Source organism: Scaptodrosophila lebanonensis, unplaced genomic scaffold, assembly GCF_003285725.1.
Source record: "Scaptodrosophila lebanonensis strain 11010-0011.00,11010-0021.00 unplaced genomic scaffold, SlebRS2 tig00000001-arrow-pilon, whole genome shotgun sequence".
NCBI lineage: Eukaryota > Metazoa > Arthropoda > Insecta > Diptera > Drosophilidae > Scaptodrosophila > Scaptodrosophila lebanonensis.
Genome location: NW_022060529.1, coordinates 9,530,503 through 9,547,918, shown reverse-complemented (window position 1 = coordinate 9,547,918; position 17,416 = coordinate 9,530,503).

Here is a 17,416-nt window from a genome sequence, read left to right as displayed (position 1 = left end):
AAGCAACCAACAACCCTTCGCATACTCGCGCGTTCGTTCGTGTTCTTCGGTCTAGCGCTTTGAACCCCCGTGTTCAAAGGACCAACTTCAAATGCCGAAAATAAATGCCCCGCTTGTGCGGAGCGCTCCGTGTAGACGCACAAAAATGCATTTCAAATATATACAAAAAAATAAGGAAGAAATTTTAATCCAAAGCGGACCCAGCGTGGGTTTGGCTTTGCTCTATGCATACCTAAGTATTTGTGTCTGTGCGTGTGTGTGTGTGTGTGTGTGTGTGTGTGTGTGTGTGTGTGTGTGTGTGTGTGTGTGTGTGTGTGTGTGTGTGTGTATGAGAGTATCTGATGGATAAACAGACACACACACACACACCACAGCCATTTTTTAAATGCCGCCCAAGGTGACCAAAATGATAAAGCACCAATGTGCCAGGGCTATCACAAAATGACACTAAATGTATGGAGTCCCTATTTCAGATGGGTACCAACAATCTGTAAGGATGTGCCAAATGTGGCAGCTCCCGCTACCTGCGAGCACCGGATGTAGCACAGAAAAAGAAAGTGGCAATGGAAAGACCGAACACCGAAATAGAAGCCGTCCTAAACAGCCAGAATACTGTATAATGTTGTTTCTGATTCTAGGGAATACACAGGCTCTGTAATTGTTAATCGATATACATATATGAGCTACAAAAAAGCCTCTCTCTTGGACATTAAAGTTCTTAAAGGACACTTGGTGATTTTTATACCCTGTACCCAAAGGGTACAAGGGTATATTAGTTTTGTGCGAGTGCACATGGAACACACAGAAGGAGGCTTGGTAGACCCCACAAAGTATATATATTCTTGATCAGCATGACAAGCCGAGTCGATATAGCCATGTCCGTCTGTCCGTCTGACCGTCTGTCCGTCTGTCTGTCCGTCTGTCTGTCTGTCTGTATGAACGCAAGGATCTCCGAAAGTATAAGAGCTAGAATAACCAAACTTGGTACACAGATTCTCCTGAGACCGAGAAAGGACAAGTTTGTTCATTTTTTCTGATCCAACCCCCCACTCCCCCCCTATTACCAATTTTCTACAACTCCCGTAATTCTTGGAATTTTGCACTTAAATTTGGTAGTCACATTAGGTTAGTAATTATATATCCGTATACCAAGTTTCATTATGATAAAATGATCGAAAAGAAAGTTATAGCCATATAACCAGGCCCAATGCACACATACATACATACATATGTACAAGTACACAAACACGCATAAGGCACGATTCTGATGTAAATGTAAATGTATGTATGCATGCATGGAATATTTTATATTTAATTAGTTAATATTTAGTTAATTAATTAAATTAATTTAGTTAATTAATTAAATTAAATTAATTAATTAATTAAATTACTTTTTTGTGGGGTGGTACAGGGTATTTAAGAGTTGAGCCTGCTCGACTTTAGCATTCCTTTCTTGTTCTATGTTCTATTCCTTGCTTTATTAAGAAATTATTTGATTAAAGAAATTAATCTGGCACATGTATGTATATCAGCAAGGTAGATCTTCATATAGTTCGAATATGTAAGCAAGATAACACTCTTTACCAATATACTTGTATTGTTAGATAGTTTTTATACCCTGTACCCAAAGGGTACAAGGGTATATTAGTTTTGTGCGAGTGCACATGGAACACACAGAAGGAGGCTTGGTAGACCCCACAAAGTATATATATTCTTGATCAGCATGACAAGCCGAGTCGATATAGCCATGTCCGTCTGTCCGTCTGTCTGTCTGTCCGTCTGTCTGTCCGTCTGTCTGTCTGTATGAACGCAAGGATCTCCGAAAGTATAAGAGCAAGAATAACCAAACTTGGTATACAGATTCTCCTGAGACCGAGAAAGGACGAGTTTGTTCATTTTTTCTGATCCACCCCCCCACTCCCCCCCTATTAACGATTTTCTATAACTCCCGTAATTCTTGGAATTTTGAACTAAAATTTGGTAGTCACATTAGGTTAGTAATTATATATCCGTATACCAAGTTTCATTATGAAAGAATGATCGGAAAGAAAGTTATAGCCATATAACCAGGCCCAATGCACACATTCATACATATGTACAAGTACACAAACACGCATAAGGCACGATTCTGATGTAAATGTAAATGTATCTATGCATGCATGAAATATTTTATATTTAATTTAGTTAATTAATTAAATTAATTTAGTTAATTAATTAAATTAATTAATTAATTTAATTAAATTAATTTAATTACTTTTTTGTGGGGTGGTACAGGGTATTTAAGAGTTGAGCCTGCTCGACTTTAGCATTCCTTTCTTGTTTTTAACTTCCCACTGTTAATTATTAACTGTAATTTTGATTGTATCCTTAATCTCATTAAACTTAGATGTAATCCCATGTTTTTGGTTGTGACACAATATAGTTCGCCATAATTGTTTGCCAGCCCCGAAGCTTAAACTGAATTTTAGCAAATGCTAAAAACGCTTCATTTAAATTCAAATACTTTTTGGCACATCGACTGAATAAATTTAATAATTGAGAAACTTTTATTGAAAAGGTATTAGCCCTTTAAGTTCATTTGACAACATATATAATCGCAACGACTTGGTTGTTAAGGTATTTTCCAATTAAAAGCACTTATGTGAAGCTTTTCTGATAAGATGGCCGTATATAATACATATATACATATATCTGTACACGTACCTGCATAAAAGTGTGTTTTATGCGTTGTTCTAAGTATATAGAACTTACGCCTACGTAATTTCATAAAAGTTTATAAGATGTATATAGAAATTAATTATTCAGATTGTTGAATTATTTATATGGCTTATTATTGTACTTTTGTTTTAAAGCTTCATTAAAATAGTTCATTCCGTTCCTTAACTTTGCATTTATTGGAAACTTTGAGACCTTAAAAATCGTATTGAAAGAGACAAAAATGAGCTTAAAAATGGTGCCAGGAAATAATTAATTTAAGTTTAAGGCTAAAGTTGGGGGGACTAAAGTGGAGAATTGTTGACTTATATTACTTTTATATCCTAAACGTATGTGGTGATGTAAGTTGTTTTTTGCTGTTTTTATGGTTAAAATTTACCAAACCTTTTGTTATACTCGTACATACCGTGGTGGTAAAACCCAAGGCGCGCCTATAAATCAACTATTGTCAGAAAAACCGCTTGGGAATTATAAATCGGTGTATGAACAATCTTACTCTATAGGGAAAAGCTTTTAAAAAACGAGATAGACTACTTTCGTTGAATAAAGCCGAATTTTTGGCAGGCTTAGTTTTGAAGTTACCATTTAGCTGAATAAAAAGACATATTTGTTGATTGTTCGAAAACTATTTTATTTGTGCATTAAAAAGTGCTGCGAATACTACAAGTATTCCATATCGTTCCTGCGGCTTAAAAGTGCGGCTCACTGGATCGATGGATCTCATCTAACCTTTACGGTCTACGCTTTTAGAGTGGTATTTATGTATTCTTCCGTCGGATATGGCAAAGCGAGCACATTGTTAAGCAAACAGACAGCCTTTCAGGGTCAATGTAGCGCGCAAAAAAACCTGAAATAAAGGCGGCCTATTGTGCGATGTTTTTTGAGGAAAACTGGCGCATCTGTGCGCAAACAAAGTTCATAAAGAGCGAATTCAACTAAAAGTCACAAACGGCGACAGCAACAACAGAACAACAATAATGTGAAGCAAACTCTGAGATACAACGCTTATTTTTAATTTCGATGAATCACCGGTGAATTTAGCAGCAACAACATCAACAACAACAACAGAAACAACAGCATCGTAGCGATGGCGATGGCGGCCTCGTCGCCTTCCTCGCTGAGTGCATGCCCCTTGGGGACGAGATACAGATACAGATACTCGACGATACGTAAGTAGTACGGCAGCCGGAGCCACCAAAGCGAATGTGAGCGCAAAGCGGACTGAAAGAATGCACAAAGAGTATGCGGCGATCAATGGAGCGCGCACAGCAAATACGAAGCTAACGGCATGCTACACACACACACACACACACACACACTACGTATATACTCGTACATACGAATCAGTGTATGGTAGAATATCGCACAAATACCTGGACTGGCACTTACAAGCATTCATATACACAATAGATAAAGAATTGAAAACCTTACCCTATGTGCCAGTCAGCTAAAGAATTTGTCTCTGAGTGTTTATATATATTTATGTACATACATAGATATACATATATATAGAAAAATATATAAATATAGCGTCAGCTTCCTTGCCTATAGCCAACTTTAAACTTTGTAACACGTTATGCTTGAAATTCAATCCGCTCTCATTTGATCCCTACAACCTACCCCCACCGCAACCCTCAGCATTAGTGCTTCGGAGAAGGGGCAACGGCACTTCAATCACGAGGCTTCGCATGTGTCCCCTATACTTGTATATTGAATGTGAAATTGTTTTCGAATTATATACTATAGAACTGAATGGCAGCTTTAAGTGGGCTCTACAATGTAGCGAAATGGGTGGCGCCCCCAACTCGTGGAATACACTACAGTACATAGGAACAACAACTTAAAGCTACTATGTTCAGCATAAACTTACAAGCGATCGTTCAATGACTGAAAATGAATAACTTTAAGTTCTGCTGCGAAACAGATTTACCAGCACCTTTGAAAACAAACTTTCACAATAGTGTTTTATAAAAATTAATCGTATTTTATGTTTATGTTTTCATTTAAAAATATATACTTATAAGCTTATAAGTTCAAAGCCCTGTACATATAGAAGTGTTTTTATATTATATTTTACTCTCAAAACTCATTTTCTATGTCAATATTTATTGCTAAATGGATAATGGTAGATAATGCCAATAAATTAAAGAAGATTTTGGATTCCTCTGCAAATCACCACTTCTTCTTCTTGAATTGTATTATATTGAAAGATAGAGCTATGGTTTGACGATAACCAGATGAATTTAAACAACACCTATATTCAAGGGAGTAGTATATTTTACTCTCAAAACTCATTTTCCATGTCAATATTTATTGCTAAATGGATAATGGTAGATAATGCCAATAAATTAAAGAAGATTTTGGATTCCTCTGCAAATCACCACTTCTTCTTCTTGAATTGTATTATATTGAAAGATAGAGCTATGGCTTGACGATAACCAGATGAATTTAAACAACACAGCAAAAAAAAAGCTTGCCTATATTACTTGTATATGATCCAGACCAATGTGGAAAGTGATGAAATGGGATAAAAACATTTGCTAGCCGATCATTTTAAAATTAACTCCATCGGACCATTAAAGCCTATAACAGTTCTAAAAACAAGAGAGAACGCTACAGTCGAGCAAGCCCGACAGTGTAATACCCTGTACCCAGGTAAACTTGCGTCACTGAGTTATATGCGCCCATAGCAGCAGCAAAAAGAGGAAGAAGAAGAGCGAACTTTTTGCTGCAGTTTGGGGGGGTTGTACTGGCGCGAATTTGTTTTGCTAATAACTTTTCTTAAAATTGACCGAATTGAATAAAATTTGGAACAACAATAGACAATTATATATAAATTATGTGTGCAAAGTTTGGTTTAGGTAGCATTTGAAATGTGGACGCTATTGACGAAATTCTGTAGCGGGGGAAAAAAAATAAAATAAACTCGTCCTTACTCGGACCTAGGAGAATCTGGATGCCAACTTTGGTTATTCCAGCTTTTATAGTTTCTGAGATCCTTGCGTTCATCCAGACGGACGGACAGACGGACGGACAGACGGACGGACATGTCTAGATCGATTTCTCTCGTCATGCTGATCAAGAATATATATACTTTATGGGGTCGGAGATGCTTCCTTCTGTATGTTACATACTTTGCACAAACCTAATATACCCTTTTTACCCTACGGGTACAGGGTATAAAAAACGGCTTGTGTTTTTAAACTCAATATAGTATGTAATTTAGATCATCGTATTTGCCTTTGTATACACACTTTTTGGAAATAGGGTACTGGGCATTATTTTGATAGAGCCCATTGGTTTACATAGTTTGAGTCAGATCGGCTTTTCATAACATATACTTGTAGTTGCCCAAGACACAACATGTTCATAGTACGTTATCTAAAATTTGTATAGCTGCGAAGCTAACACGCGAGTATGTTCGTATTTTTCTAACAAGGGACAGATTTGATTGCATTATGTACTAGTCCATTTATCTTATCACGCGAATCATAAACGCAAGTACTGCTTATACTTGTAAGTATTTCTTGACTACAATGCCTCCTTTTATGAATTACAAACATTCACTGCAAACTGAAAGTATATTTTTTTGCAAGAGTATAGGGGCTGCCCTCAAGTGCCGAAATGAATCATTTTGCGACAGAAAGATTGAAAGTTTCGAAAATGTTGCCCACAACTACAACGACGCATCCTGTGTGGAGTATGTCAGTGTGTTGCATCCTTTATGCTGTCGGAAGTATTCTGTCTCCATTGATGTAATAACGACTTCCGCTCGCTGACGCTTGTTGCTTATGAGCAGGGACGTCAGAGCTCAGTGACAGCTTTACGCTTAGTCTGAGCCCTCGATGAATGGGGCACTCTGTGGTCCTAAGCTACTTGTCCTCAGATCTCCTAGCAACTCAGTGCACGGAACTGAGTTTATAGTGAAATTCAAAACAAGAGTAGCGCGCCAATATCGATTTTATTTCCGTTTACATACACGTACAGAGTCTCGCGTGCTTAGTGGTGTTTTGGCCGCACGGCCTCTACCAACACACACACACAGACGCTGCTGGTGGTGGGCGACATTGGTGGGCCGGCCCATAGGGTGGCTCAGTATTATGGCACCCATGGACACTTGGCCCAGAGCCAGCGGTGCATATCGCGGGCTTCAGGTGGCAATAGCTCAGCGTCAGCTAAAAATATTCTCATCGGCTTACGATTAAAGCCAAGTTCCCGCTGCTTTACCCTAGAGAATCATCTGACAATCTCGCACAAGGTTTGCCAAATTTATTGTAAGTTGCAACAAACCTGGGAAAAAATTCCCCACAACTATGCAGATAGACCTTTTGAATGCATGTCGGTCTCGGCCACATTTCCATTGTTGTTGTTGTTGTTGTTGCTGTTACTGCTATTGTTGTTGTTGTTGTTCTTCTTGTTGTTGTTGTTGCTGCTGGGTCCGTCGGCCTGTTGCTTGTGCCGTTTATTGGGTTTACTCCACACACACTCTTGTTCGGTCGGTTTCTGTGTCAGCCACCTGCATGATCCATAAAATCGCCTTAGGATCTGTTTCATGTTGTTCAACGATGACGACGATTGCGGCGACTTTTTATGGCTGGGCCCAAAAGAGTTAGTGCGGCGAGCGTACGAGTATGTCTGTATGTATGTATGTATGCTGTTAATTACATTGTATGTGGGTTTGTATGTAGTCTCCGGCCACGCCTAAAATGCAAATTTTGTCCACATTTGCATGTTGAAAATAGTTTCTATAAAGTGTGCACTAGTGCTGCAATCCATTTTAAATAAATAAATGAAAAATACAAAAAAATGTAAATAAATAAATAAATGACAGTAACCGCAACAGCATCATGGCTGCACTTCCGCTTCCATCTACATGTTGTACAAAATGGCGATGAATATAGTCATTACATAAAATCATAAAAAAAGGACTGCAAAAATAAGCCAATGCATTCAAACAGGCTCATATTATACACTAAAGCTAATAGGTTAAACCACCAAAATCTCCGCACTACAATTTTATTTATACTTATTTGTATGTAAATTCACTTTAATAGTCAGACTCCATATTATAGTTACATACATATATGTTAAGCATAGCGAGACTAATCGTCCATTCATACAGGAACGCCAATAACTTTTTAGCTATAAAAGAAAACAACACCAAACCTCAGTGCCAAAAAACTCTGCACTACACATTTGACTTTATAAAAGTTTCAGTAACAGAGAATATTATGTTCTCAAGTTTCTTCCAAGTCGTTCAACATATCATATAGCTATCACAGGAACTATTACTCCAATTAGAATAAATATTTGTTTTAAAAATATATTGTCCCAATTTATTATTTGTAGTTTTCATACTCGAAATACGTAACTTATATCTTATACATAGTTTACATAAATACGATTGAATTGAATGATTGAAGGACCTACACGATTACCAATTCTATGCTGTAATAAATTTTCAGCTTTTAAGCTCTTTAAACACAAGTTCCATCCACTCTATATGCATTTTTAAAGGGTATTAAGTAGAAGGCTAAATAGGCCAAATGGAAAAATAAAATAAACTAAATAAAATAAAACCAAATCGTTATCAGCGTCAGAAAATTTGTGCGTGCAACAAAAATGAACTCAATGTACATATGTATGTAATTACATAAGTATATATGCATGTAAGTGCAGGATGGGGATGGGAGGACACTAGCCAGGCAGGAACTTTGATAAGTTGGTTACACAAAGGAAATGCCGGAGCTGTGCGGATGCAGGAGTGTGGATTATGGAGCATGGTGGGTGGGAAGCACGGGGCGCGGGTCAAACGCACATGTGGCAACTCAGTCGCAAGTGACTTTCAATAGTGTTCGTACTCGTATGTATGTCGTTATCTGATGTCGGCTCATATTTAACAGCAGTTCTCCTAATACTTTATCTGATGTCGGCTCATATTTAACAGCACTTCTCCCAAATACTTTCACACAAAACGCAACAAAGTAGACTATAAATGCCTATAGCCATTACTACGCCAAACGTCTGAAATAAACATGAATTATGCCTAACTTGCTATATTTCATATTTAAAAAATTAGCTTAAATACTTATCAACTAATACTTATCTTATTATTATTATTCAGATTTAATATATTGATTAAATTTACGAAAAACTTTGTCCCTTGAGCTGGCATGCGATTACAAAGAATCTTTCGACTTTTGATTTGAAGAGAATGTCAACCGGAGAAGCTTTTAATCGAGGATTATTAAAAAATAACCTGTAGATAAACGGAAGATGCAGAATCAGTCCTTGATGTATATAGAGCATGGCAGTTCTAATTTCATTCTGTATTGCTTAAGAGGCTTCCAAGGCTGATAAATCTGCTAATGAACCTTTAGCCCCAAGACTCCTTGATAATCAAGACCTTGCAAACAAGAACCTTTCAATATCCTCATTAGGTCAAGGTCATAATTTCCACACATCTCTTCATATTTCCCAAGAAGCTTGTTGTTGCTGAAAAGTAAAGTTTAGTATAGAATTCTAATTGGCCCAACATTTTATTCATCACATACTTGTGAAATTTGATAAACTTGTTTGTAAATTATTTGCCTATCTGGCAATACATTTACACCTTTAAGGTACTTATCTCACGTTCCATAAAAAAGGAGGTCCTTATTTGGGAGAAGTGAGCAGCAGATCCAGCACCATTAACTAATATGTATAGTTCAAAATACAGCTTCTAAATGAAATAGCTCGGAATATGGTGCGTAGTTGAATACAAGCATATACGACAGCAATAAAAACACAAAACTTATTTTAACCAATTTTATATTATGTACATGGATAGGGAATAGCATAATGTACATATATACATATATGCTTATATATTACATACATATGTATGCATGCATTGGCATTAAAAATTTCGCCCCACACTTGGACACACGCACATATACGCACATTACGCACATGTATGTGTGTGTGTGTGTATTATGTGTTGGCGTCTGTACGTGTGCAATTGCCTATGCGTTCATGTTGCACTTGCTGATTGTCTGTTCGTCTGTCTGTTGGTCTGTCAATGCGCATTGCCCCCTGCCGTCAGCTGATGGGGCGCTTTGTAAAATGTAACCCCTCGGTAATGCATTGCATATTTTAATGCAAGCGCACGCAATGCATTTGTGTGCGTGCAGTGGGGCCCCCAATGCCAAATTGGCTGTCGGACCGTGTGTGGGCCCAACTGTTGGTTGGCAACTTCTGCTAGTGTAAACGGGCCTTGTGTGTCCAAAACTCGCTTCTCTCCGTACTCGCTCATTCAGCGCGCTTCTCATTCAGCGGCATACAAAACAATATACTCGCACATTGAGAGAGTGAGAGTAAAAGGCAGTTGTCAGCTAGAGCTACAGACGTGTTCCTCCCCGTACGCCCCCGTCCAACAGTCGAACCAACCTCCTACTGCTTACCAACAAAGACAACGTCGACGACGACGGCGGCACAGGGTTGGGGTATAGCCGCCAACCCAGCAAGTATCTGAATTAGCTGAACGATGAGCGCCCGGACAATTTATAAGATACTTTCTGGTGGTGTATGTTCCATCAAGTATGCGGCCTGTTACCACAGCTCTCTATACGCTGACTTTTCCGGCACATTTTGGTGGCGTCCGCCCCATATAGTATCGAGTTCTTTTATCTGGCGCGCAGCTGGATGGAATTTTGTCGATTTTGTGATACTTGCTGGCGCGTCGCCCCAGCAAGTGCCAAGAAATGTCAAACATACTGTGCTGTTGAAGCGAATGCGCTGCTTGCTGGCGCCGTCAAATGGGCGCTCCGGCCCCTTGTACTGCCCGCGACAATGCCAAAGCTTGCTTGGCGGCATTGCCAGGGCTTCAAAATATCGCCACGATCTAGTAGGATTTAACTTGGTAAGGTCCACTCTTATGGCGTTAGAAGTGATCCCTAGTTTGTGTTTTTGTGTAGGAGAAGCAGAGATGAATCGTCCAGTTGTATTTTTTGAATTGTTTTTAGTTATCTATTATTATTTGTCGAAGGCTGGAGGTTACTTTTTTATGTTTGTTGATTTTTATTGTTGTTGTTTTGTGACGTCTGCCAAGGTACTGGAGAGGGGGGCAGTTAACTGTACCGGCCACCCAACAGCTCCAACAGGGCGTACGTTCGCAGCACTCCAGCCCTGGCATTTGCGATGTTGTTGTTGCACAGCAAGAATTTTCCTTCTTGGACTTGGACATATAACATTCGTCCGTGAAGTTTCCGTGTACAGGGACCACGTCCAAGACGTAAAGACCATGCTGCTGGGTGTCAAATGAAAGACTAGAATATGATCTTCATATTCTTCATATTATACCATGTGCCAAAGTGATGTTTTTGTATGTACATATGTATTAAGAAGACGTCTCAGAAAAATCAATATATAGCCATGCTCTATATTTAGTTCTCATATTGTATTTAATGTTAAGGGACAAAACTAAAGGGAATACAAAATTGTACATCAACAAATATGTATTAAGTTTTTCGACTTTGTACGAATACAAATAAGACTTACATACTGTAAAAAAGTTAAATGGAGGCTATTTTTGGAATAATCATCCATTTATTCCTCTTCCATACACATTATTTTCTTTAAATTTATCTGCCACTTTTACTTTACTTTTTTAATTAATTTAAAGCTATATTTTCTAATACTAATACTGCTTTACATGTGATAATACACATACTTACATTTATGTATGTATAATACGACACCCTATTTAAATAACATTATAAAAACAATTTTAATATTTATGTACAACAATTTTTTTAAAAAGCTTTACCCAACCAGTCGGTTTATTATTATTAGCATTATTAGCAATCATACATAAAATATTGTATCTAGAAAAATTGAAGATGATTGAAATAATATTCATTTGATTAATGTTTATTCAATTCAATTTTTTTTTAAATTATATTAATATAACAAATTAGATATACAAAAAATTGAAACATAGTTTTAACATTGATCATCGAATCGATTGCTACTAAAAACTAAAAAACTTTCATTTGTATGTACCGTTTATTAATTGACTACCAAAAATTTTTAATCATTTTAATTTAATTTTAATTTCTACAAAAATTATTCAATTGAATGAGTTTTTAGTGGTTATTTACAAATAGTCTGCTTTACAGGTACGAAACTATATTTAATTATTAGATTAAATAAATACAATCAAATGTGTGGTGGTAGCCAAAGGACCAAAAACATACTCGTATTAAGTTATAGAATTTGTAATCGCCAGGGCTAACTTAAGCACGAGGAGTGCTTGAAAACGCTCGTGGCCCTGTATCCAAATATTCTCTGAGCACAACCTTGCATACACATACATACTCGTACATATGTACAAACATACATATGTATGTATGTATGTATCTACGAATGTATGTGTGTCTTTATGCAACATTCGCAGTGAGCGTGCGTGTGTGTGTGTGAATGTGTGTGCGTGCAAGTGTACGAGAGTTTAAGCTTAAAGCTATTGTACACTTGGTGTGTCGTGTCTGTTCGTTCGTCCCTTGCTGCCTCACCCCCTGCCGCTGCTGCTTGCTCCAGCAGCCCATGCGCTGCTTACAATGGCAACAGCTCAGACTATAACGACGCCAGGCAGCAAGCAGCAGGAGCGACAGCAGCAACAACAAAAATGACGTTGCTTTTGCTCTTGTCGTCGTTCATGTCCTCCTTCTCTTCGCCCTCGCCCTCGCCATCGTCCTCGTCCTCGCACTCGTCCTCATCGTCGACTTCGGCGCTGGCGGCTTCTTTAGCTTTGCCAACGCATTTTGTTTTGTTTAGAGCGTCCATGTGTGGGCGACAAGGGCGGCGGACGGGCTGGTCTACGGTCTACGAAATGCTTCTTGCTGTTTACGTGCTGCTGCCATACACACCCTCACACACACTCAAGCGCATAAACACACACACACACAAGCACACAACTATACAAGCACCCGCCCAGACACACATACCGACAGGTTTCTGAAGCTACCATTAACATTGCGTACCTTTGAAGCAAATTCGAAGCATGTGCACCAAGAACAACAACAGCAAGAACAACAGCCACAGGCAGCTAGAGGGAGCGGGACGTGGCAAGCGACGAAAATGAATTTGGACAAAAACCCTTTAAGTTAAAGCATATGCGTTCACAACATTCATACCTGTTCCATTAAAGAGCGATTGCTGCAATTTAATTTCTTTAGCATTCCGAAAGCGTTACTAGTCAGAGTATATACTTTAATATCCTGGTCGCTGGCAAACGCACACACGCACACACACACACACACACACACACACACCTTTACACATACTTTCCACTTGCCTCTCATTTTGGATCCGAATGAAAAATTGCTCGCTCGGGAATTTGATTTTAACATGAAAAACAAATACAATGGCCCGGCAGGCAATGCGGGGTTAATGTTGGCATTGCGGCTACTACCTCTCTGCCATGGGGGTCTTGGGGTAGCAACGAACCCCCTTTGCTAATGTGCCGCCGCTGCATAAGCAAGCAACATACACTCGTACATACACATATATATCTGATGTACATATATACATATTCACGAGTATATACATACACATTTCGAATATCAAATAAAGAACTAGTAATGCTTGTTTTTAAGTTTAAAACTTGAACCTATTTAGTAGGATTCACTTAAATCTCATAATATTTAAACATAACCCAACTTAAGAAAGTTCTCTTTATCTTCTCTTCATTTCAGAAGAACGTAGAGCACCTTCTTTGTACCTATATGTAATTGAGATTGCTGAAAGCAGACCTATAATACTTGTATTCTATAACCCGTAAGGCCAAGGCAGGTGGACGAGCACCATCTCCCAAACTATGCACCGAGCCTTCGTGTTGACGCACACAGTTAAAATATGGGGACCGACCATTTTAGATCACTTTATCATATAGCTGTCATAAAACCGATATGATCTAAAAATAACTCGTGTATCTAAAGATATAAGAAACAAATGGCATATTGAGAATGTTGTAGTCAAATCTGATGGAATTGCATCACTCGTGGGTGACAATGGACGGCCGAATTCAAAAAAGTAAACATTTTATTTTCAAATAAAGATTAGACAGAACAAAAGCAGTGGAATATTGAGTTCATGGTCCATAACTATGCAAAAATATACAAGTATTATGTCGAACGATATCTGCTATATTTTTTCCTAAGCGTATTTAACTGTAAATGTTAAACTTTAATTTGCTGTTTTTCCAAGTTTTCTCAAAGAATCAAAAATTGTTTCAGTAATTAATCCATTGCAGATCTTTAAGATTTAATTTTTTAAAGTTCTACTTTTTATATACTTTATACTTTTTGTTACCTGCAGAAATTTCTGCGCAAATTTCAAATACGTGCGGAATAAATCCAGTTTGTTGTTTATAGAACCATAGGGAAAATCAATAATCGCAGCAAAAAGAGAACGCAGAGCTTGTTTATTTTTATATTTTTCCTCTTTACTGCTTCGATGTCGAATCAAACGGAAAGATATTGCCCTCAAAAATCATAGCCATACATGTTTTTGACAAAATACGAAATACTTTTAATAAATTAAGATATGTTAAGAATAGTAAAATGGTTTAATATTATTTATATTGATGACATTCTCCTGAAGCTCGACAAACTTGTCATCTAGAGGATCCTAGTAGTGGGCTTTAATGTTTCTGTAATTAACGATAATTTATTGATGGCGGAGGGAGGGTTTGCTGCAAAGTAAAGCCGAAGAGATAAGAAACAGGCATCGGCACGAAGTTGATCCAAAGGGTTGGAGAGATTTCTCCCTCTCTCCAGCTCACCCCTTTTCCGAGCAGTTGCCGTGCAACCCCATCGAATCAGCTGGTAGGCCACTTGCGCACTTCTAGTCTAATACAGGAATTTCAATTTAAAGCTTCAAAAATACTAAAGTTGATTACATGCAGCTCAGTGAGCAGGAATAGCAACAGCAGAGGATGGAATGAGATGGGATGGGAAGAGGTCCTGTCCTGGGGTTGTTCGCAATTCTATCGGCAATATTTTGCAGTTGCCAGTGTATCGGCATTTTGGCATGATATTGTATGGATATGGAATCGTATTATCGTTTGAAACCTAATTTCAGATCAAAGTGACAAAAGTTCAGCATCAATTTATTTTATGACCAGAACTTTTAATGTAATTAAAATGGACAATGCTTGAATTGCGCTACAGTTTTAAGCTCGCCGGCTGCTTTAAGTTGCCCAAAAGTGTGTCTAAAACTACGCCACACTCCCACAAGCCCCCACCCCACAGCATCCCATTCTACTCGGCACCAACCCACACAGACACACACGAGCGCGCTTTGGCGCTGTGCTGGCCATAAAGTAGTCGAGTTACTTGCTAGGATTACTTCGGCGCGCCCTTGCGAAGCACCCCAAAAGGCACAAAGAGACGTACAGAGGCAGGCCAGCAGCCAAGAACTTTGGCTTGGAGCCAAAAAACGATGGACGAAAAAAAGTAACAAAATACTGAGTCTCCCAAAGAGCATGGAGACACAGTGCGACCAGCTGACGATCCTGTGGAAGTGAAGTGAAGTGAAGTATGGGAGCAGCGAATATCGTCAGTGCTTTGGTCAGGATCTGCTTTGCAAAGAATTTAAACAGTTTCTAAGCGCCCCAACGCACACACACACACACACAGTTGGCTTAAACTATCGGCTTCGGAGCAAAACACACAAAGCCAACAAAGGCGGTGACAGCAACAACTGATGCAGGAAAGGAAGGTAGGAAGGCTGGGACCCGGGAGCAACATTTTCAACTGCTGTCGCTGCCGCTGCCGCTGCCGTTGCTGCCACCGAATGAAAGAACGGATGTGCGGACAGGCGAACAGACGAACGGAAGCACGGACAAACAAACGGATAACGAAAGCAACGATGGCGGCACGAAGGACGCCGCAACTGAAGGAACGAATGAAACGAACGACGCACATGAATATAAGCGCAGAGCACGCTGATAACACAGTAGTAGCTCCAGGATGCCCGCCGGGGGTGGTGGCAACGTGGGTGGTGGTGCTGGCAGAGGGTTTGTAAATTTTGAACATTTTAGAGCAACCGAACCAACTGAGGCATGCGAACTTTCTACGTAAGATTGTCTGAAGACTGAAACGAATTGCGGCATGGAATGGAGTCTATGGTGTGCCGCACAGTCGCCCATGCATCCCCTGCAGTTCTAAGTGTGGCAGTGTGGCTACGAGTAACATTTTCACTAGATTGCTGGATCTAGTTCCGTTATTGTAATGAAATACACAAAATATATTTTCTAGATATTAAATCGTGGCATAGTGCTCAACAAGCTGGGAAACCCAAATAGTTTGTTAGAGTTTGTTCTAAAGTAGGGTTTTAAAGACGACATTACCCCATCATCACAGATGCATGATTGAAGATCGAAATTGTATACTTGCCCTCTTAAATTATGAAATGCTAAGCCCCAGGCTTTTCGCCAAATCTACTCCTGGCCGAATCGCAACCAAAAAAAATAAACAAAAAATTAAAAATATAAAACCCCAAAAGAAATCACAGAAAAGCACTAAGCCGTAAAAGGAATCTATAACGAATCTATAAACGTACTTTACTTTAGTAAAATTGTCCGTTACTAAGAAGTATTTTTGTTTAATTTAGATTTAATTTATTTCTTAAATTCGCAAAGTAAATAATAGTTGTTTTGTGTTAAATGAAAAAAAAAATAAAATAAAATAAAATAGAAAAGAACATTAGCACGAATCGTTAAGTCCCTTTATAAGAATTGGATGTTGCGCTCCTAGCTAAATACTAAATGTAAATCAGATTTAGTTTCTTATCTTATAAAACAGTATTTTGTTCTTTACCCTCAATTGGAATTTATATTCTAAGATCAGTAAATCTTTTTTAATTATATTTCTTCCTTTACATCTATATATATCGAAATAAGGAATATGCTAATCGAGAGATTGTAAATTGTGGATTCAAAATAAAAACATTGGTTTAAAATTCATAAATTTAAAGAGGAGTTTTTCTTGTTCATATTAAATTAAAATGAATTCAGCGAAATTAGCTTTTTGAAGACATACAAAGTCTGTTTTATAGAGCCTAAAGGAAGAAAATGCCGTGAGGAAACTTTAGAAGCGCGACACTGTGACGAACCAGTTGTTGTTTTTGTAATAATGTGCACAAATGTGATACAGATAGTGCAAGATAGTTTCTGTAGAGGTCTAGTCAACAGTACATACATATTGCAGAAATAAATTGCTGTCTTATCCTTCACTACAAAGGCATTTTATTTATCGGTAAAGATGGATTTCACATTAATATTAAATACGTAATTTCGTTATATGTAATTTCAGTACTATCAGGTGAATATGTTCACTTAATCCATTGATTAATTTTGAAATACATTTTGCATGTAGAATCAGCTTTGCGGACCTATAATGGATACTGTGTCCCTGTAACTAAGTACTAGGAACTAGTAGTTCAACGAAAGTCGCGTCAGCTGAAGGGTAAATGGAGCCAAAGTGTGTAAGTAGTAGAGTAGCGCCTGAACGAAACAATTTGTAATTTATTTGCGAAGCGTGCTATGCGGCGTGCGAAAAGCCGGAGCAGCTGCCAAAGGCGTAGCCGTCGTTCCGAAATGTCGGGCTCCCCATGCTGGTTGCCGCGATGTGGCAACACATCGAGATACAGATACAGATGA